General features: G+C 35.9%; 2 pseudogenes; one reads left to right on the forward strand and one right to left on the reverse strand.

The window, feature by feature from the left end:
• Positions 1-2,208: 2,208 nt before the first annotated feature.
• On the reverse strand, positions 2,209-2,336 carry LOC111737324 (annotated as a pseudogene).
• Positions 2,337-18,407: 16,071 nt separating this feature from the next.
• Positions 18,408-19,968, forward strand: LOC105289629 (annotated as a pseudogene).
• Positions 19,969-22,403: the final 2,435 nt, after the last annotated feature.

Genomic DNA, 22,403 nt, shown 5'->3' on the forward strand with positions numbered 1-22,403 from the left:
TCTAGAAAACTAGATAGACTTATAGGCCACTACAACATAAAAAAGTATTTAGGGAGAGCACACTATTTTTAAATTAATGTTCTTATTGGTTAAAATTTATAACAGAAGTGAAAGTCAACTGAGCAAAAATGATAGGCTAATTTTGAGATTAGTAAATATAAAAGATACAGAGTACTGAGTCAGCCAACAAAAATATTGACTATTCCAAAAAATGTAGAAGATGTACACAATGCCAAAAAAAGTAAATTCAGTCAACTTGATCTTCGCAATGGAAAGAAACAGACATCAGGAGGGATAATTGGAACAGTCGTTGCTCTTTAGACACAAAATCAGAGTAAAATCGTCTAACTTTTTCAGGAGAAAATAAGGTAAGGTTATATGTGAGTGCAATCTCATTGCAAAAAATGTAAGCTGGAGTTCTTTATCCAAGTCACCTTCACATATCCCCTATCCCATAAGCTTTGCCAACTGGATGAAAAATATTGACAGTTAGATTGTTATAATAATGCAGACAGAGGCACTAGCTTTCAAAGTGCAAGACTGTTATTCAACTTGGAAAGCACAGAACAGTCTATTTCTTCAGGTATCCAGTCACCTTGGAAGCCATTCATGGCCCAGAGGAAAGCTTTAGGAGTAGACATTTCAGTTTTTATATCTAATACAAAATGTTGTTTTAGCCTCACAGCTCCTAAGGAATGAAACTAGTGTCAAAGATTTAATGCCTTTTCACATTAGTGATGTCAGCACAAAATGGCCATCTTCTCTGAATAATTTATCTTCCCACTGCATAATTTTCTTATCTTTTTTTCTAATTTTGGCTCTTTACTGTAGATGGGGAGGTAAATGGCTGTTAGACCCGGACAAAACTTGTGGAGCATCCTTCCTATCAATCAATTAAAAAACACTTACCTTACATTCAACATGATTTATTTCTTGTTAATACAATTGTCTCACTATATCCTACTATTATTATATCCTTAATTCCATTAGCCATTCACTTAATGCTCGCTTTAAGGCTGACCCCCAAAGAGCTTGGAAGAGAAAGAGAAGTCCTTCTAATAGTGGCATTGCCAATAAAACTCTGGAAGCTCCTCTCCTAAAGCCTTGTAGGTCACGGAAAAGATAGGTCACAGAATGTATCCGGCCTGAAAAGAATAGAGCAATCTCTCATTTATTTGTTCTGATGGATACCACTTGATGGTTTAAAAATCTTGAAGAGCTCTTATCTTAAAAGTCAACACAACAGGTTCACAAAGCATAATCCTACGTATTACATAAGGATGGATAAGACTCTACCAAGCTTTCCTTACATAAATTCAAAAGTTATTTGAACTGTTTGAAGCTTGCTTGTTTGGGGGTTGAGCAAAAGGTTAACCTATTAAACAGTTAAGTGACACAAAAACATTGTAGTAATGTTTCTCTCAGTGGTTACATGTTCTTTAGCAAATTTTCTCCATTTGGATTGAATTTGAAAACTCTAAAAAGAAGCCCTTGTACTGCACTTCTAAAATTATATGTTGAACAGCTGCTGTGATTTTTCTCAATGAGGAAATATGCTTTCTTTTTGAAACTTAATTGTATGAATATCTTCATACAATATGCAATCTATGTTAACAACCTAGAGTGTGTCCCTATGCAGGGTTAACTCAGAACATAGCCCCTCCACATACTCAGAAGGCTGATGGCTGCCCTGCCAGCAGCCAAGGAAGGCCGAGCACAAAGGCTTTCGGCAGTGCCTGCTCCCAAGGACATTCTCTGCTGCTCCTATAACCAAGCAGCACCTCTTGGTCTCATCCGTCTGAGAAGGTGGCTGCTCACCCAATGAAATAACCCCTCCCTCTACTTGTGTGTATAAAACTGTGCTTGCTCTTGGCCAGGGGCAGTTTTTGCAGCTCCGGCATTCCGCCATCGCAGCTCTCCTGCATTGTGAGTAATAAATGGCATGTCTCACTCCTCCAGTCCTTCTGGTGGTTTTTTCAGAATATCCAAAGCCCAGGTGAAGGTTCCAGGCCTGGAGCTCCTGTGTTACATCATATATATTTTATTCCATGTACACTTAATCATATGCAAATATGTACAAATGTACATATGTATTCATATATATACATGCATACATACTAGCACATAAATATGTGTTATGGCTCTACAAAAAAAAAAAAAACGGATTGCATCATGCTCATTCTTTCGCATCATGGTTTTTTTGTTGTTGTCCCACAGTACTGTGCTGAAATTTCTTCAGGTCAACTGGTATAGCTCTAAATTCTACACAGATTTGAATTAGCAATAATTGCACCTCATATACCTCATTGGCTACGATACTGCCACTGCGCAAAGCTCTACACAAACTTAATAACTTTCATGATATCAGTTCAAAGATTCGATATTTCCCTATTAATAGTCACTTTTCTTTTGAACTTATTGATGAATAAACAATAAGTTAATATAAACTTTGGGCATATATCCTTTAATACTGGTGCTTTTATTTATGTGGGATATGGGATAGATTCCAAAAGCGCATGTTGAAGGAAATATGCATTGTCTCTTTAATAATTATTTTCCCCAAAGGCTACAGCGATTCAGTTTCACCAGAAATATAGAAGAACTTTTCCCCCAAATGCTCACCAGCACGTTTTCACTTTCTAAATTTTTGTCAATCTGGCAGGTGTAATGTGGTAGCTCAATTTTACTCTAATTTGTCTCTTCTCCTCTGCTAGTGAATTTAAGTAGTTTTTATATGTTTGTTAACCATTAGTACTCGTTTTCTAAATAGTATATTCTTACCTCCTGCCCATTTTTTTGTAGTTGTTGCTGTGTGGCTTGTCCTTTTATTTGTAAATTCGTAAGAGTTCTTCATACATTATAGATGACAGCTCTTTGTCATCTGTATTGCAAATATTATTATAAAATCAATCATTTGTCTGTGGGTATGGTATCTTCTCTAAACATAAATTTTAATTTTGCAAATGCGTCTTGATTTTCTTTTCTATCTCCTGGTTTAGAGTTAATATTAAGAACATTGTCCCACCTTATCCTCAGCCCTACCTATAAGCCTGCTTCTTACTTAAAAACCTTAATTTGTTTTAAAATTCCACCACTAGGTAAAAAGCTATTAAATTAAAAATATTTCAATTCATAGAAGCAGAAAGTAGAATGGAGGTTGCAAGGAGTTGGAAATGGGGAGTTGCTGTTCAAAGGATATACAGTGTCAATCAAGCAAGATAAAAAAGTTCTAGCAATCTGCTGACAACAATGTGCACATAGTTAATAATAATGTACTATATTCTTAAAATTTTGTTTAGAGAGTAGATTTTGTTTTATAGGTTTTTCACTAAAATTAAAAAAAATCCACAAATTTTAAGGGGCACAATTATGATGTGTTTCATTATAACTCAGGAGACACCCAAATATTTTTCACAGATAGGGAACTATACTAATTAAACAGTGAAAACGAATATATGTAATAAACAACAATTTGGAAGTAAATACAGTTCACATTTAAAATGTATGTATGTTTTAGACTGCTTTTTCTTCTTTCTTTCTTTCCCATTGTATTCACCAAATTTTAAGCCTTTTGGAAGATTCACGGTCATCTTATATAGGCATACCTCAGAGATACTGCAGGTTCCATTCCAGACCATCAAAATAAAGCGATAAAGTGAGTCAAAATATTTTTTGTGGAGAGTCTTGCCTTCAGTTTTTAAAAAATGCAACATCTGTGAAGCACGATAAAGCAAAGTGCAATAAACCAAGTACGCCTATATTCAAACTGCCCAGAAAAGCACCTTTAGATAAAAACAAAAGGGAAACAAGAAATGTCAAAATGTGGAAAGTCTATGTGCGTGACAGGTTGAAAATATATAGGAAATACTACCTCTTCATCCAACCTATTATATACAGTGCTCTCTCTGATAGAAAACTATTGTGTCAAGTACATGGTATGTTTTTGCCTGAAACCATAATGTTGAAATATCACTTCTTTTAGTTCATTTATTTGGTATGTTCTGGGTGAGAAAGCCATCCAAAAAGTGGCATAACGTTTCGAGAGCCATTATGGCTAAGTTTTAAATGAATAAACATTATGAGAGGAAACTGTATTCCCTGAGATTTTCTTGAAGAGCTTTATTTTGTTTTACATTTATGTCTTTAATCCATCAGGAATTTATTTTTATATAGACTATAAGAATTCAATTCAATTTTATTTCAGAATTCAATTCAATTTTATTGAGCTAGCTTCATTTATTAAATATTCTACTTCTTCTAGATAATATATATTAAGTTTTCATATATAGTCATATCTGTAACTATATTCTCAGTTCTGTTCCACAGATTTTGTCTATGCCTATGATGAAATCATGCTCTATTTATTAGAATGATGTTTTAGTATGTTTTAATATCTATTAACACTATTCCCCCTCGCTACTCTTTTATTATTTATCTTTTAACTTTACTTATCTATTCTCTTAGATTTATTCTTTCAAATGAAATTTTAAATCATTGTATACCCAATTCTCATACCTCACAGAAAATCTGCTATGATCCTTAGTAGAGTCGCATTAAATGTATATGTCAATTTTGTAAGAATTAGAATATATGATACCAAATTTTCCCAACCAAATACATGATAAATCTTCCAATATGTTCAGATCTTGTTCTAAATCCTTCCATGATTTCTTTCTAATCTACTCAATATTGGTCCTGGCCTCATTTGTTAAATTTATTCCCTAATATTTTATTATTTTTGTTACTGCTTTAAATATTTTTCTCATTTCCCTTTTTAGGTTTTATATTTTTGTATAGAGAAAAGCTATTGGTTTTTTTCAATTTATATTTCTATTATGTTATGTACATAGACATATACAACATAACATTTACTATATAGGTGTACAACTCAGTGGCAATAAGTACACTCACATTGTTGTTTAACCATCACCACTATTTCACAATTTTTTCATCATCCCAAAAAGAAAACTATACCCATTAAATAAAAACTCTCTACTTCTCTCCCTCCCCTCCCAACCCCTGGTAACCTCAAATCTACTTTCTGCCTCTATGAATTTGCCAGTTCTGAGTACTTTATATTCCCCTTCACATTTTCACCCATCTTTCCTCTGGCAACCATCATTTGGAGCTCTGCCAATATAAGTCCATTTTTGTTTTTGTTTTTTTGTTCATTTGTTTTGTTTTCTTAGATTACATATATAAGTAAAACCATCCAGTATTTGTCCTTCTCTGTCTGACTTATTTCATTTAGCATAATACCTCCCAGATCCATCCATGTTGTCACAAATGGTAAGATTTCATTTTTTTATTGCTGAATAATAGTCCATTATATATATAAACCACATCTTCTTGATCCATTCATCTATCAATGGACACTTAAGTTGCTTCCATGTCATGGCTATTGCAAATAATGCTGCAATGAACATAGAAGTGTATATATATTTTCAAATTAGTGTTTTGTTTTGATTTTTCAGATAAATACCCAGAAATGGAATTGCTGGGTCATATGGTAGATCTATTTTTAGTTTTCTGAGGAATCTCTATACTGTTTCCCATAGTGGCTACACCAATTTGCAGTCCTACCAGCAGTGCACAGGGGTTCCCTATCGCCACATCCTTGCCAACACATGTTATTTGTTGACTTTTGATAACAGCCACTTTGACTGGTGTGAGGTGGTATCTCATTGTGGTTTTGATTTGCACTTCCCTGATGATTAGTGATGTTGAGCATTTTTTCATGTCTGTTGACATCTGTACACCTTCTTTAGAAAAATGTCTCTTCATGTCTTCTGTCCATTTTTTATCAGATTGGGTTTTGTTGTTGTTGTTTTTGTTGTTATTGAGGTGTATGAGTTCCTTATATAGTTTAGGATCAACCCCTTATCAGATATGTCATTTGCAAATATATCCTCCCATTCTGTAGGTTGGCTATTTTGGTAAATTTACCTTGTATCCAGTCAATTCATCTGAGAAAACTAAGATTCATTAAGACTAATAAGATAATGTGCAGTAAAAGATAAGTGTGGACAGTATATGTACAATGAGAGCCAAGGTCAGAAATGATTGTCATAATGACTATCTAAAATCCTCTCACACTGTGCCACAAATCTACAGTCATAGTGACATTATGAATACAAGACTGATTTTCAAATTGGTTTGTTGGAACAGAAAATAAAAACTTCTTAGCATAATCAGGAAAGCATTGGTTAAAAGTTCATTTAATAGGCAGAACTATGGCTAAGTGATCGAAGTAATGCCTTTGTCAGCTTGGGCTGCCAGAACAAAATGCCACAGATTGGATGGCTTAAACAATAGGGATTAATTTCTCCTAGTTCTGGAAATCCAATATCAAAGCGCCAGCAAGGTTAAGTTATGATGAAGGCTCTTCCCTTGGAATGCAGTCTCCTTCTCACTGTGTCCTTATATGGCCTTTCTTCTGCACATGCAGGAAGGGAGAGAGAGAGGGAGGGAGGGAGGGAAGAAGGTGGGGAGTGGGGGCATGTGGAGAGGGAGAAAAGAAACTCTCTCTGGTATCTCTTCTTATAGGAACACTAATTCCATCTTGAGGGGCCCATCCTCATGACCTCATCTGAACCTAATTACTTCCCAAAGGCCCCTACTCCGAATACTGTCACACCGGGGATTAGGGCTCCAACATGAGGAATTTTAGGGAGGACACAGTCACCAAATTGGCAGGCACCAAACTGACAAACAATACTGCAGAATAGTATGCCTAATTTTGTTTGTCTAAATAACCTTCTTACTCTTTGTTTTCACCAAACTCCATTATTTATATCCATCAAAAGGTAAGATGAAATTCAGAAATACCATTTGTTGAAGTAGAAAACAAACACTACTGTGGTATTCTTGAATGCTGAGGACCATCCCATGGTTAATGAGCGATAAACCATCTTTAAGCTCCTCTTTTCAATTCAGTTCATATGACCACCTACAGACTTTTATTTAGTCTTCCTGGCAAGCTTAGGAGTGTGGAGAAAAAAGTGTGTTTTGTATAGTCTGCCTTCAGAAGCTTACAGAGTTAAAGAAATTCTATTCACAGTGGGGGACTATGAAAGCCTTTTCAGAGGTATGTTTGTGCTACTCTTCCAAAAAAGAAAAAGTAAGCCCCCTCGCCTGTGGTTCCTCTCCACACTCTGTGAGGTGAAAGGTGCCTGCTCTGCCTCTGATTATAACATTTAAGCCTAGGGGGCTGGCCACAAAATTCTATGCATCATTTAGGACTTTGATGCTGAACTGAATTCAGAGGGGCAAAAAATGTCTCTGCCAGTCTGGGGTTGCTGCTGACAATAAGGAATATCGATTGGGGTGATGACAGAGTTCTTCCGGTCCAACTCCTCATACTAGGGGCCTCTACCACAGTCTTCTAAATCATGATTACCTTCCATGCTGCAAGGGACACTGCCTCAACCAAATCAAATAAGAGAATGAAAGGTTTTTCTAAAACTAAACCTAAAGCATAAGTGAGTAGGTCATAGTGTTTTAGTGTTCACAGATTGTTCTTTAACTTTCTGAGTTTATCACAGAAGCTTTCACTCTGGTTGTCAAGTGCTTCTGGAAGCAGGAGAGTTTGCAGTGATGTTTCAGTTTGGTTTTTGTGACATCACAGCACCAGGTTTGATTATCACCTGTATGACCCATCACACTGAGTTTTGCTTTGGGCAATCTGGACTTTGCAATCATTTCATGATTCATCCAGGTAAACTTAAACCAGGCTGCTTAAATTCAAATCCTGGCTCTCTTTCTTTTTTGTTCAGCAGCTTACTTAAGCTCACTCTGTCTCAGTTTGCTCAGCTCTAAAATGGGAATAAAAAGAAACATACTTAATGAAGTTTTGTGACACTTAAGCATGTAGAACGGTGCCTAACCCATAGTGAACACTGGGTAAGCATAAAATATTATTATTGTTTAAATATACTAAGCATACACAGCGTTTCCTCTAATAAATAGCACTCTAACCCATAGTATACTAGTGCCTGGATGAAAAAAAGAATTATGCAATTCAGCACATTAAGTTCCTATACCCATCTTCATAATGTATTTTAATAACTTGTAAATGTTAAACAAAATTTTAATAAAAATCCAATACACAGTTTATTTATATATTTGACATCTGATTTTTTACTGACAAATACTGTCCCCAAAACATTTATAGTTGTTTTTATAAGCATGACTGGCTTAGAGATCATGTATGTATGTATATATGCATTCATTAAAAAATATATAAAGTAAAACCCTCATAATCACACCCATAATATCCTCTTTCAGCTCTAAGGTCTGAGTAATGGCTTTTAAAAGTTTAATGTGAATTTTCCTGAATTCTTCCTGAATTTTTCCATGTTTATAACAGACATAGTTACACACACACACACACACACACACACACACACACACTACACTACACATAAGTATATAGAGGATCAATCTGGACATATTAGTTCGCAGCTTGTTTTTCTCTAACAAAATGTTTTAGATCCCATTCTATGTCAGGACACACAGATCCATTTCATTTTTTTTAATGATTGACTGGTAATTCATTAAATAAATATACCAAAATCTACTCGAACATTCCCTTTTTGACATACACTTACATTATTTCTATTTTTTTTATTATAAACAGTGCTGCAATAAACACTCTTCTATATAGATCTTTGTTTGTTATTTAAATTAGTATATCTTCTGAACGCATAGCAACTACAGGCAAGGAAGCCAGCTCGCAGGTGGAGAAGATTACAAACACGCTGCATGAAATAACACTTTAAAAAATAATTGACTTTTGACCATTGTTCGATTAATTTTCTTTTCTTGTCTTCATCTCCACTCTACCTTCCCAATAGATACAGTTTGATGACACATATTTTTATTATTGCTGCCTATATCCACAATGTATGATGGCCTAAGACTTACCTCAAGAGAGATTACATAATTTGATCTGTTATACTTGAAATTTACAAAGAAATAAGCTATATCATATCAGGGATATTTTTTCTCAAAATAGAAATATTTTTATAAATTTTGTTTAAAATAAAAGGAAGGCAATATTATTTTGCAAAATTACAATACCAAAGAGCATAAAAACAGAAAGCGTAACTCTTTCTAATCCCGGGTTTCTAAACTTTGCCATTATTGACATAATGAGGGCTGTCGTGTACATTGTAAAATGTGTGGCAGAATTCCTGGCCTCACCCACTAGATGACAGCAGCACCAACCTCGATTTTGACAAAAACAGACAGGTTTCCAGACATTGCCAGACAAGCAGAATAATCCGTGGTTGAGTACAATTATGATTCTGCCTCTCAGACAAAACTTCGTTAACTGTTTGATAAATAACCAGGTTTTTAATGAAAATAAAAACTTATTTTATATAGTTGGAAAATGTCTATACTATATAGGGGATTTTTTTTTTAAAAAACTCATTTTTTTTTCACTTAACAATATATCGTGGACACCTCTCCATGTCAATAGTCATAGATTTACCGTATCCTTTTAACAGGTACATTTAATTTTCTCTATATGAATTCACCATGATTATATATTAATGAACATTCTGGTTATTTTTTAAATTTTCAATTGAAAGTAATGTTGCAATAAATCCACCTACACTTATGTCTCTGCACACTTCTATTATTTCCTTCAAAACTGCTAGATCGAAGAGCATACACATATTTAATATCATATTTTATGATAATTTTCAATATACTTTTCATATGAGACAAACAAAATATTGACCCAGGGCATGCCATTAGCCATTTCTTTTCCAAATCAATCAATAAATAAAGTCTGTCTTCCCTTGCACCTTGACATGCATTTTCCTGGGAGAAAAAAATGAAATGCTATCTTCCTTTGCCTTATTTTGCCTTCCTTTGCTGGTCAAAGACTTAAAAGCTTTGACCAAGACAACAAAAACTTTTTTCTTTTGAAGACAAAAACGATGTACTAAAGCAAATCAGCTCGTGCATGTAAGGGTGACAATGGAATAGCTTTGATCGAGAGAGAAGAGTTATTGATGAGCTACAGGGAGAGGAACACCTTGGTCTTATTTCTCACCTTGTTGCAAAAGACAGCTAAGTTGTGAGGTTAAATTGAAGTTGGTAAATACACAATTATTCAGCTTGTGTCTCGGTAATAAATGTGCCTCCAGGCAGTGAACCTGCCAGTCCTCAGAGCACCACTTTGCTGATTAAGGAGATAAAAAGAGGATATTGTGGAAAGGGTCATTTCAAGAGTAATGAATCCTTATTCTGTCACTGTACTTTGCCTCCAAGGAAAAGAAGTTTAACAGAGATGAGACATCCTGGAATATTCAGGTGGCAACATGAAGTGGGACAAATCAGAGATGACTATTCTAGGCCATGAAAAAACAGCAGGACCTCTGATGGCTGAGAAATGACCATATTGGTGAATACATCTCAGGGAGAATCTTTATTAAATTAGCCTAATACCTTATTGCATGATCAATAACAATGTATTTATTTTGTACTATGGCCTTGAGTGACTTTTCATTAGGAATTTAAATGACCTTAGAAAGCTACTGAGTATCAATTTAGAATACTTTCAGGAGATATTAGCTTGGCCTCAGAGCAAAAGATGAGTGAAAATGCGGCTCATTATTTAAGTCAGACAGAGAATGTCAAAAAACATTTTGCCTTGGCATTGAGGGAGGTTGCTCGAGTTATGTGTCCAAACCGATGATACTCTTCTTTCTTTAGATTCCCAGTTACAGAACAAAAGAAATCCAGAAAGAAAGTGTTAGTTTGCAGTCCCAATATATATTAAGCCAAATAACTGTTGAAATAAAGAAGGTTGTGAGATTGGAAAAGAATTGCCAGGATTCTTTAACACACCCATTCAGTGCTCTGCCCATGCTCCCTATGGTTCCTTTGTCATTTTCATGCTCATAGACTTTGGGTGGATTTTTACTCCCAACGGCCAGCACCTGCTGCCCTCAAACTACTAGAAAGGCATCATGGGACGTAAGTGTTCATCCTGCTGGTAGCCCTGAACCAATGACTGACAGGTGTACACAAGGGTTTCTCAACCTCAGCTGGATAATTATTTGGGGTGGGTGCTGCCCTGTACATTGTAGGATGCATAGCAGCATCCCTGGCCTCTGCTCACTAGGTACCAGTACCACACCCCTCCCAGTATGACAATCCAACATGTCTCCAGACATGGTCAAATGTTCCTTGGGGGACGAATCATCTCGGGCTGAGAACCACAAGTGTAAAAGTATAAACACCACAGCTCCCTTGCCCCTAATTGGACCATTCTGAGATGTAGCCAATGGTGGCTTGAGAGGGCCCTAAAGGTTTGCCCTCTGTGGAACTTTGCCTATCACCACACCCTTGCTCAACCTCCTTCCCTTCCCACTTCCACTTCCCTATCTCCCTATTCGTTTTTCTGAGTAACACTTCCCACTCTTTACAGAGAAATCCTCGTTTCAGTATCCGCATCCAAGGATGCCAACCTAAAGTGGACTTTGTAGCAACTGAGAGGTTAAGTAGATGATCAAAGAGTTAGATGACACTATTTTAAATATCTTTGCTGGTCCTCTTACTGTTCTCTACCTTCTACCTTTACTGGAAGTGTCAAGTCCTACTTCATTTACTTAAAACAAAAATGAAAAAAAAAAAAAGTACTATTATTTCCAATGCAATTTTTTCTGTGTAAAGGAGCGCCCCTTATCCACAGTTTTGGTTTCTATGGTTTCAGTTACGTGTAGTCAGCTGTGGTCTGAAAATATTTAAAAATTCCAGAAATAAACAGTTCATATGTTTTAAATTGTGCACTGTTCTGAGTAGTGTGATGAAATCTCATGCTTTCACACTCCATCTTGCCCAAGACACAAATCACCCCTTTGTCCAGCATATGACAACACAATAAGATATTCTGAGAATGAGAGAGAACCACATTCATATCATTTTTATTACAGTATATTGTTATATTTGTTCTATTATTTGTTATTGTTGTTAATCTCTTACTGTGCCTGATTTATAAATTACATGTATCATAGGAATGTATATAGAAAAAAACAGTATATATAGGATTCAGTTGTAGCTGCAGTTTCAGGCATCCACTGGGGGTCTTGGAACATACCCCATGAGGATAAGGGGGATGATTGTACTAACATTCTAACACTATTCTCTCCTCTTCTTTCTCCTCTCTCTCGCATTCTCCCTCCCCAAGCATGTTCTTCTAAGCCTAAGCAAGCATCCTTTTGTTTTCATCCTTTGGAGCATTAAGATGATTTCTGTGGTCTCTCACTTACCATTCCTAAATCTTCTTTTTTTTTATCGCCAGTCATTCAACAGCCCAATCTTTACCCTACCTTCCTTGGAGTGTGCTACAGGCACTCTCCAGTCTCTTCCTCTTATTTTACTTACTTTCAATATTAATACATTTTTAATATTGATTAACTCTCTCTGCGTGTATCGTGTTGTTAAATCTTCACTTGTTATCATTTTTCATTTACTTTTTCCAAAGATAAGAGAAAGAAAATAGAGGAAAAACCCAGAAAGTTTGGGTAAGCCCAGTTTGAGATATTAAATCTATTCACACATATTTTAAGAAGAGAAAATAAATCAGAAGCTAAATCAGTACTCTGTCAATGTGTGGCTGTCCTGAAAGAGAAAGCAGCGTATGAGCACATCTCTTCCCTGGCTCCAGCTTTTCTCTAAATCCCTGTTTACTACTCAAGACTCTAGAATGATATCTTGAACACCACTAATCTGGTGCCTTTTATTTTACAAGTGGCCTTGAGACACATCTCAAAATGAAGATAAAAATAAAAATGATCCCCTTCTGATGACCCTGCTAAGCCAAACGAATAAAATCAATAAAAATGCAATTAATTTGGATTCATTTGGACTGAGGAATCAAGAGACAAAATAAGGAAGCATATTTGCCAGAGTATATGATGTAGCTTTTGGCCAGAAATCCTGCTTCCGAAAGCATCAACCTCAGATATAGCAGCAATAATACACTCCCTGTGTCTTGTACAGCTATAAATCTTTGTACCTACCAAGATTCCAAGGGGATCTTGGAATCCAAAGGGAATGGTCTCTCCTCTTCAACTCACACATAAAGCATTCCGGACACTACTCAAGAATATTAATTAAATCTCAGAAAATTGCACCTGGGACTCATGTGCTGTTTCATAACTATTCAAAAACGACTTGGATTATTCATTTTAAAGACATTCCTCTTAATTTGACCTTTTTTTAAAAAGTGTAATAAAATGCCCCCTTCTCAAAATAATGATGATGCATGAGGAGTTAATTTAGACTAGAACTGCCACCACAGCTACATGTTATCAAACATAAATAGGGATTTCTGAAGTAGTTTTTGCAGGTCGATGAAAAAGATGGAAGTCGATCTTTAAAGGCAAATATACTTTATACTGCAAAACTATCAAAGGTGTATTAAAGGGGCTAAAACACAAATTCAATATGCTTCATTGGATGGCACCGGCAACTAGCAGCTGACTTTAAAGGGGGTTGTGTGACAGTAAGAAGAGAGTGCTGAAGAAGCTGGCAGATGCAGCAGTGGGTAGAGATGAAGCAGAAGGAAAGATGGAGCCCAAGATAGAAAATACTGAAAAGGAAGAGGGCAACTGAAGCTTCGAGATGCCACATCAGAGCTTGTAGGGGAGGAACAAAGTCAAGAGAGTATCGTTAAGTCAAAGTAAAAGGGCAAGAGAAGAACATATACCCTCTGCTGTCATGGAGAAAGCAGAACCCATTTGGGAAGCACGAGAGAGGAACTAAACTAGGACGTTAGGCTTGGAGCAGGCCACAGGTGAGAGGACAGGGGCAGCATCTGGAAGCACAACTTAGCTTTGGGCCATCCCCAGAGAATCTTAAAGAATTTGCTCTCTTAATTCCTGAGGGGAACAGATCTAAGCAAGTTAAACCCAGTGGTCACAGGAAGGGCACAGACTCCCAAGAGAAACCAGAGACTGAACAAAAACCTGAGACATAACTATTATTTAAAATACAGCCTGTGTTTACTCCTGAGGTGGAAGTCAAGCAGAACCCTAGGTGTGGGGTACCACAACGACCCTAGCAAGAATCCACTGTGATGCACAAACACTGAACCATTAAAACTTCATTCATTTAGTCAATAAACACTTATTGAGCTCCTTTTGTGTATCAATCTCTGGGCTAGGAGCTGGGGCCACAGAGGCGGATGGGGCAGGACCCTAGTTCTGGAGACCCTGAATTCATGATTCCTAAATTACAGATGGCAGTGGAGGTTCTTGCTTAGAGCAACTCGTTTCACTACAGAGGCCCTACACAAAATAGGTTACTGCATATTTATTATTAGAATTTATAACGAATCAGGCTGAAGACAAATTTCAAAAATACTCAGGACTTTAGATTTGTGGTAACTGAAATGGAGTGTAAATTCATATTTGATGAGTTCTCAAGATTTCATGTTTTCATATAAGTACTAATATTAAATGTGTGTATTTTGGAAAGTACTGTGCATTTTTATTCCAAACTATTTCTGAATTTAGTTTATTTCTGGTGGTAAAATCAAGCCATGGTTCCCTCATGTAGGGTAACTACACCACATGAGTTCATGAATAAGCCAGAAGGAAAACTCACATAAAGTAAACAAAAAATTTCCAAAAGTTGTGGTGAGCATATTGCATAGTTTAATGTATGGAATAACTCTGGATCTGAATCATCTTGTAAGAAAAAAAGTTAATAGTTTAATCCCTTATGTATCATCATCCTTTTTTACAGTGCAGTTATCTCCTCAAAAGTGACTGTAAAAACCACAGTGTAGTTCCATATTTATCCTTTTTCATTTACTTCCATATCACACTCCTTCAGTTTACAAATAGCAAAATTATTTTCTGAAAGTCTTTGCACTGCCAGCTCCAGCTGGGAATTGAAAAAAACACAATATACTTCCTGTCTCTCATATTATCTGCAGCTAGAGAGCTAAGAACATCCGTTTGCATTTTTGCTGAGGATGCTTAAAAAGACCTTTTTCTTCCACGGATTTCCTGACTCCAAGCTGCTCATCCACCCAAAGCCACATTTTATCAGGAAGGTCAGATATAGAGAGAAATTCCATCGTTTCTTCTTTCCTTCCTTCAACATGTATTTATTAAATACAGTAACTGGTGCTGTCCTGGGTGCTGGGGATACGACAATAAATGAAATAAGCCTTAATGTCAGTGAGAAAGAAAGGCATATAGACTAGTAATGATAAGAATACAGAAACCCACTGCTGTGGGAACATGAGGAAAAAACACCCAGCTTTGGTGTCAGGGTGGACTCCACATAGGAAATATGTCTAACTTGACACTTGAAGGTCAAGAAAGAATTATTCAGGGACCTAGGTGAAAGTCTGTGAAGGAGAATGGGTAGAGAGGGAATGAACTGGGGAATGAATAGATTATGTAAGAAGCGGGGCCCAGAACTCAAAAGTTTTCGGAATACATGTTAACAATTTCTGACCTTAATTGAAGGCAATGTGGGGATGCGTTTGACAGATGAAAAACATCACATAAACTGTATTTATTTGGTTGCCAATAACAGTGATTTTAAAGCAACTTGCTTTTCCTAAGCTGCACATTGGCCACTATTTCTATGATTCGTTCTCCTTTTTCAGTTTTTCTTTCTCCTGTTCATCCAGTAGAGGATATAGAACATGATGCTACAATGATAGATGAACAAGTAAACAAAAGGAGTTCTTAATAAAGGCTTTCTGGTAGTGTTAATAAGGAACACAAAATATTTTAATGCTTCTTCATGATATCAATATAAAATTTCATTTCAGAGACTTCTGTTTCTACGTACATATATAAAATGAGGGAAGAATGGGCACGTGGGAATATGTGAGAAGAATGAATAATGATTCAAGAAGGCTAAAACCCTAGAATGTACTATAAATTGCAAAATATGTCACGGAAAACAAAGAGGCTATTTTAGTTTTGGAAGGCATAGATATGATTCTTGGGATCGATGTAATAATACTGACAGATGACAAAGTGAAAGTAGAGCTACTCAATTTTTATTTTGCTTTTATCATCTATGTCAAGGAGAAGGATTGATTGGAAAGGATAGAGCAAATATTGAGATGAGAGAATTGAAGACCAAGACAAAAGAGAAGAACAAAGAATCCTGTTCTAAATGTGTTCGAGTCTCTGCCTGCCACTGTTTGAAATCTCTGAGGAACTGTGCAGAAAACAGGAATAGTAATTGGATGACGGGGAAAGTGTGATATCTCAGTTCTCAACAAGGAAAGAAAAGTGGATGATACCAAACCATATCCCAGGTATTAGCAACACTGCTTGTGCATCTGACACCATCCACCTATGGAATCATGAACTCCAAGGCTGAACTGCAAGTATCTGGATTTCTTTAAAATCTTAACATGTGATTCTAATGCAAAGCCAGAGCGGAAACTCTGCTACAAATCTATGAGCTTGATGTCAACTCCAGCCAAATTTTTAAATATCTAATCTGCTTGTTTGAGACACCAGTTTGTGAGCACATGAAGAGCAAATGGGTGATTATTAAAAGACAATATAGGAATAAGAACAGCAAACCATTCCAGATAAATTTCATTTTCATTTTCATCAAAAAAAATTATATATTAGCATCTTCTAAAACCTGTTCCCTGGTGTACTAGTTCTACAAGATATTAATAGCTATCATAAACTGAAAAGATTCTATGATAAATATATCTGGGAGGTTCTCACTTTAACAGAGCTAAACTGCTTTGTTTATTAGGGTTTTTTTTTTGAATTTTTAATAAGATAATAATGTATATTAGGTCTCTAGAGGGAATTAATAAGAAGTTTCTCCCAAATCCTTCACTCCTTCCTTTTTTTGCCTATCTTTTCGAACCAGTGTTTCTTGAAATAACTAACACAAAAAGATTATTTTGGTTAAACCAGTGCATCTGGTTTAACAAAGCATTTCATGCTACCTTTGGAAGAAATATGGAGGAATATTGGCTATTAATTACACACACACCTGGTAAAATAACAGTACTTTGTAAGTGTTGATTAGTTGACTATAATTAATCTAGAGGAAGAACTACATTATTTATTTATCTGTTTATTCAATTATTCAAAAGTATTTATTAAACAACCAATATTTACCAGACACGGTACCAGATGTCAGAAATACAATGGTAAGCAAAACGAACATGAATCCTGATGCTGTCATATTTAACATTTTCATCAATAATTTGTATAAAGTTGTATATGTTATGAACAAGTTTTCAAAGGCTCAGACCTGGAAGGTATAGAGAATATGTTGGATGTTTAATGATAAGGTTAAGATTCAGAATAGCTACTTGGCTAAAATAACAAGCAGAATATATAATAAAATGAAATCTAATAGTGAAAAACAATTGTAAAAATCTCAGCACTTGCGAAGGAGACTCAGAAGTCAATTGACAATGAGCTCAACAAGAGTTTTAAAATGCTAACAAAGCATAAGGATGCATTAACAAAGTAATTGTGCTCATAAAAAGAAGTTTATAGTTCTGCTGACTATTTACAGCCAAAACCAGATGAGGAGTAATGTGTTTAACATTGCCACTATTAAAAGGAGTCATCATTAACCCAGAATCCACCTAGAGAGCAATCTCAGTGATTGGAGTCTCAAAACCGGTAAACATGAAGAAGAGTTGCAAAAATGAAGAATAATACATTTAAGGGGAAAAAAAGTGGGTGTTGAGAGTTCATGATTGCTGTTTAAATAAAGGGAGAACTTGATTCGTTATTGGACACTTCCAACAACAATGAGTAAAGTTAAAATAAGGAGTCATTGAGCTCAACACAGGAAGAAGTTTGTAACAAGTAACCTGTCCAAAAATTTAGTAAGCTGCCTCTTTACTAAAGGTATTTAAGCAGAGGCTAAATTACCACTTTCCAAGAATGTTACAAAATGTTAGACTATATTTTCTCAGAAAGAATTTGAATGAGAAAATGATTTCCTATTCTTTTCAGCAATATAATTTTAGTCCTATCCATGTTATGATGGATTCCTTCATCTGTAATCTGAACACCATACTTTCCTACCTCATTCATTCACAAGCCCTTATTGAACCACTTACACATACCAGGTTTCCATGATAAGCATTGCACATCATAAAAGAATAAGATATGGCTCCTGATCTTTTATTTTATAATAGAATCATATTAAAAAGAGCAGTGAGAGCTCAGAACAAAGAGGGTTTTTTAATCAATCATCTTGTTGAAAACTTGACTAATGTAAAAAGGTTAGAAATGCTTTTTAGAGGAGAAGGCATTTGCACTGGACCTTGAATTAACCAATGTTATATGCTTTCTAAAACTTGACATAAAGTTTTTAACACCAATTAAGACTCTATCTGGCAGTCATCTGAGTGAGCAAAGATGGTGGCTGAGAGGGAGCCTCCTCTGCTGGGGAATGGAAAGCCCACCGACTTTGGGGAGTAGGAGGATGGAGAGGATCTTTTCACCAGCACTGTCTCCACCCTGGAGTCATGTCTGTCATCTTCAAAACCAACTAGTCTCCTCAGACGTTAGTACAAACTCCAATGGTCCAAAATCCACAGAAGTTGTGTTAGATGATGACAGAGCAGATCTTTTTGCAGATTATAAACTCCCTGAGTGCAGAAGCCACAGAACAAGTTCCTCTGGACAGTCCAGAAAGGGAACCTATCCTCTTCTCAGAACCTTATCTTGCAGTCACACCTGTGACCCCTACTACACTCATTGCTCGCAGAATTTAATCAAAGCATAGTCTGCTCCTGTGATCTTTAATAGATATAGGAAGGAGATTGAAGAAGAAGCAAATGGACATGTTTTTGATATAGAAATTGGTGAATCAGATCCAGAGAAAGTTGATGGTATGAACCCTTACATAGTATACAGAGAAACAAAGACTTCTCTTTCCATGTTCATTAAAAGTGAATTTTCAGTTAAAAAATTTAGTGACTTCCTCAGTTTGCATAGCAAGTTAGCAAGCAAGTATTTACATGTCACTTATATTGTGCCACCAGCTCCAGAAAAGAGTAGAGTAGGCATGACCAAGGTCAAAGTGGGTAAAGAAGATTCATCATCCACTGAATTTGTAGAAAATCAACAGCAGCTCTTGAAAGGTATCTTCAAAGGACAGTAAAGCATCCAACTTTACTACAGGATCCTGACTTAAGGCAGCTCTTAGAAAGTTCAGAGCTGCCCAAAGCAGCTAATAAACAGGCTTTGAATGGAACAAGAATATCGAAGATGGTGAACAAGGCTACCAATGCTGTCAAAAAAAAATGACTATCAAGATGAATGAATTGGATGTATGGTTTGAAGAAAAACAACAGCAATCTGAAAAATCTGAATCAGTAACGTAAGAAATGCCGCCACTGTAAAAGCCTTGGTCTGTCATAGAAAAGAACTTTTAGCCAACTCAGCTGACTTTGCTTCAAGTGCTGCCATGCTAAGTAATTCTGAGGATCATTCTGCTTTATCTAGAGTTTGTCTCAGCTTGCAGAGGTTCAGGAGAAGGTAGCCCAGTTACATCAAGGACAAGCTTTTGCTGACTCTTATATACCGTTAGAACTACTTAGTGACGACATTCATCTTATTGCTGCAGTGAAAGGTATGTTTTGACCATCAAAAGAAATGCTGGCAGAAACGGGAAGATGCTCAAATTACTTTGCTCAGAGAAAGTGAAACTGAGGCAAAAATGATGGTTGCTAACAAACCAAATAACATACAGCAAGCTAAAAGTGAAATAAGAGTGGAAGGCTAAATGCAACAAGGAGAAAGATTTTGAACAGATCTCTACAACAATTCGAAAAGAAATAGGAAGATTGAGAAGGAACGAATGAAAGATTTCAAAACTGTTATTATCAAGTACTTAGAATCATTAATACAAATACAATGGTTGCTTGTAAAACACTGGGAGGCATTCCTGCCTGAAGCCAAAGCCACTGCCTAGCAAGAACATTACTCCTGTTAAGATCTTGGGTATTTGTTCCAGTTACGCTGAATTCCACAGTGAAATCATTTAAAACCATCTAAATAATATACTATATATTTTATGAATTACATGTGAATATATATACTGACATTTTATTACAAGCTGCATGTCCTGACCTTCATTGAATTAAGTAGACTGTGGCATGACATTCTGCAATACTTTGCTGAATTGAACACTATAGTAATACTTGCACTAAAAAGTTCACTGCAAGGCCAGAAAACGTTATAATATTTTTTTCTTTACAATATGTTCTGTAGCATGGTCATCTGAAGTGAATTATCAATGCATTGATTAATGTTCCCTTATACATTCCTGTACAGATATTGTGATTTTGTGATTACAGTAATAAAATATTATGACAACAAAAACAAGCTCAATCTTCCATAAGCACTGGCACTTCAATTCCTACTATTTTTTTCTCTAATATCTTCTATCTCTCTCTCTCTGAACTCCTGCTTTGCATGTTTACCTATTTGCCTTTAACAAATCTATTAGATTTGCTTTTTTTCTGCCCTCCTCTCTTGCTATCATATCACTAGCTTCACTAGATCTTATGCCTGGTTTCTTGTGGCAGGCTCCTTACTGGTTTTCTCCATCTCCAGGATGGCACATCCCTCCACAATCAGGCTCTTAATCCAAGTCACTCCCACCTCCATTCCCAAGCTTCTGGCCATCATAAATATCATGTCATACTCATTATCCTAAAGTACTTCCACTAGCCTATCAAGTCATCTATGATGGATTTTTTTTTTAACCAAATCAAACAAATATTCTATCTTGGGTTTCTGGTTTTATTGTGACCTAGTCACTCCTTCTTTCTCACTCTCCCTCAGTACTCGTTTTTCAAGCCACCTCTTCATCGTTGCTTTCATGCACATTATTCACTTCAATCTTTAGAGTTTTACTCATATGTTGTTCCTCCTCCCTCTCATCCCCATTCTGCCTCACAAGATTCTAGCAATGTTTTAAAGTCTAGTTTAAATAAAATCTCTAGACTCCGGTGACATTGAACTCAGTAATACATAGTTCACTATTTAAATATCACCTGATAGTTTCATATGTTTTAGTTTTATCTTACCTAACTTATAAACTCGAGAACAAAAATGTTTCTGTATTCCCAGAAAATTACTATGCCCATAATCATAAATAAATAATTCTTGGCTGATCATTTTCATTTGGGGAACAATAACAAAATTTAAAAAAAAATTCACTATTAAATATAATGCTTGACTACAAAGTAGACTAGTGAGTGGGACAATTGCCCAGGGTAACAATCTATAATATAATCTACTAGATTATTACAGGGATATAAAAGACATCTGTGGAGATGTAAGGGGGAAAAAGAGATAATAAATTTATCAGAGCTCATCTCAAGGAAGATATTCTATGTGGTTGAAAGGAATATGCTGACAGTGAAACTCTCCCAAAGGCATTCTTGTTCTCAGAACACCAGAGAGTCTATGCTTCGTTCCGTGGCCATGAAGTACAGGGAAGAGCAAGGCTATGACAGCTGGAGAAGCCACCAGCACTTCCTTCTGTCTTACCTCATGTACTCTGTGTTCAGCCTCTCCTGTTAAAAAAAAATTATTTTACAACTATCAGTTCACGGGGACATGAAAGTGTTAGCTGTTCCTGGGCATCCATATGTCATCATCCTTCCTTAATCAACTCCAAAGAGAACATGAAGTCAGGTTACCTCTTGCCTACCCACAAATCTATCTGCATCTACAACTTAGACAATGTTCCCATGCATATAATTCAATGAAAAGGATCTCAGCTGTTTCTGGAAAGAACAAATAGTGGAGAAGCCACAGGAGTTGGTGGTAGAGAACCCAAGTTGTTGACCTGGGTTCAAATCTTGTTTACTAGCTCTGTCCTTGAGTATCTTAATTTTCTCATCTGCCAAATAGAATGTTTGTTAGACCTAGAATATATGTGAAAGTCCTTTGTAAACCCTAAAGCAATATACACAGTCTGTTTATAGATGAAATAAATGCATGTGTGGGTATAGGCATGTGTGGGTATTCTCTTGGATAGCCCTTAGCTCTAGCTTAAAATTTTCTCATTAATCACTTCTGCTCTCTAGAAACAATTCTTGTTTATGATGGGGTAATTTCTGTCCAATAAAGTACATTTTATGTGATAATCACATTAGGTTGCTATAACCATTGTCTATTTTCAATCGTAATACCCCTAAGAAATAATGGTGCAGTATTGACGAGTAGATAACCCTTCTTCATTATGATTAACATAAGAGAGCATATCTTACATACATTTTTGCTTTATTCAACAATTTTGGCATGAGTGACCTTATTCTTTTAATGTGAGGGAGAATTAATTAAAGATACCATTTTTAATACTGCAACACATTTTGCTTTAAAAAAATAATGTAT

This window comes from Pteropus vampyrus, unplaced genomic scaffold, assembly GCF_000151845.1.
Source record: "Pteropus vampyrus isolate Shadow unplaced genomic scaffold, Pvam_2.0 Scaffold25, whole genome shotgun sequence".
Lineage (NCBI taxonomy): Eukaryota > Metazoa > Chordata > Mammalia > Chiroptera > Pteropodidae > Pteropus > Pteropus vampyrus.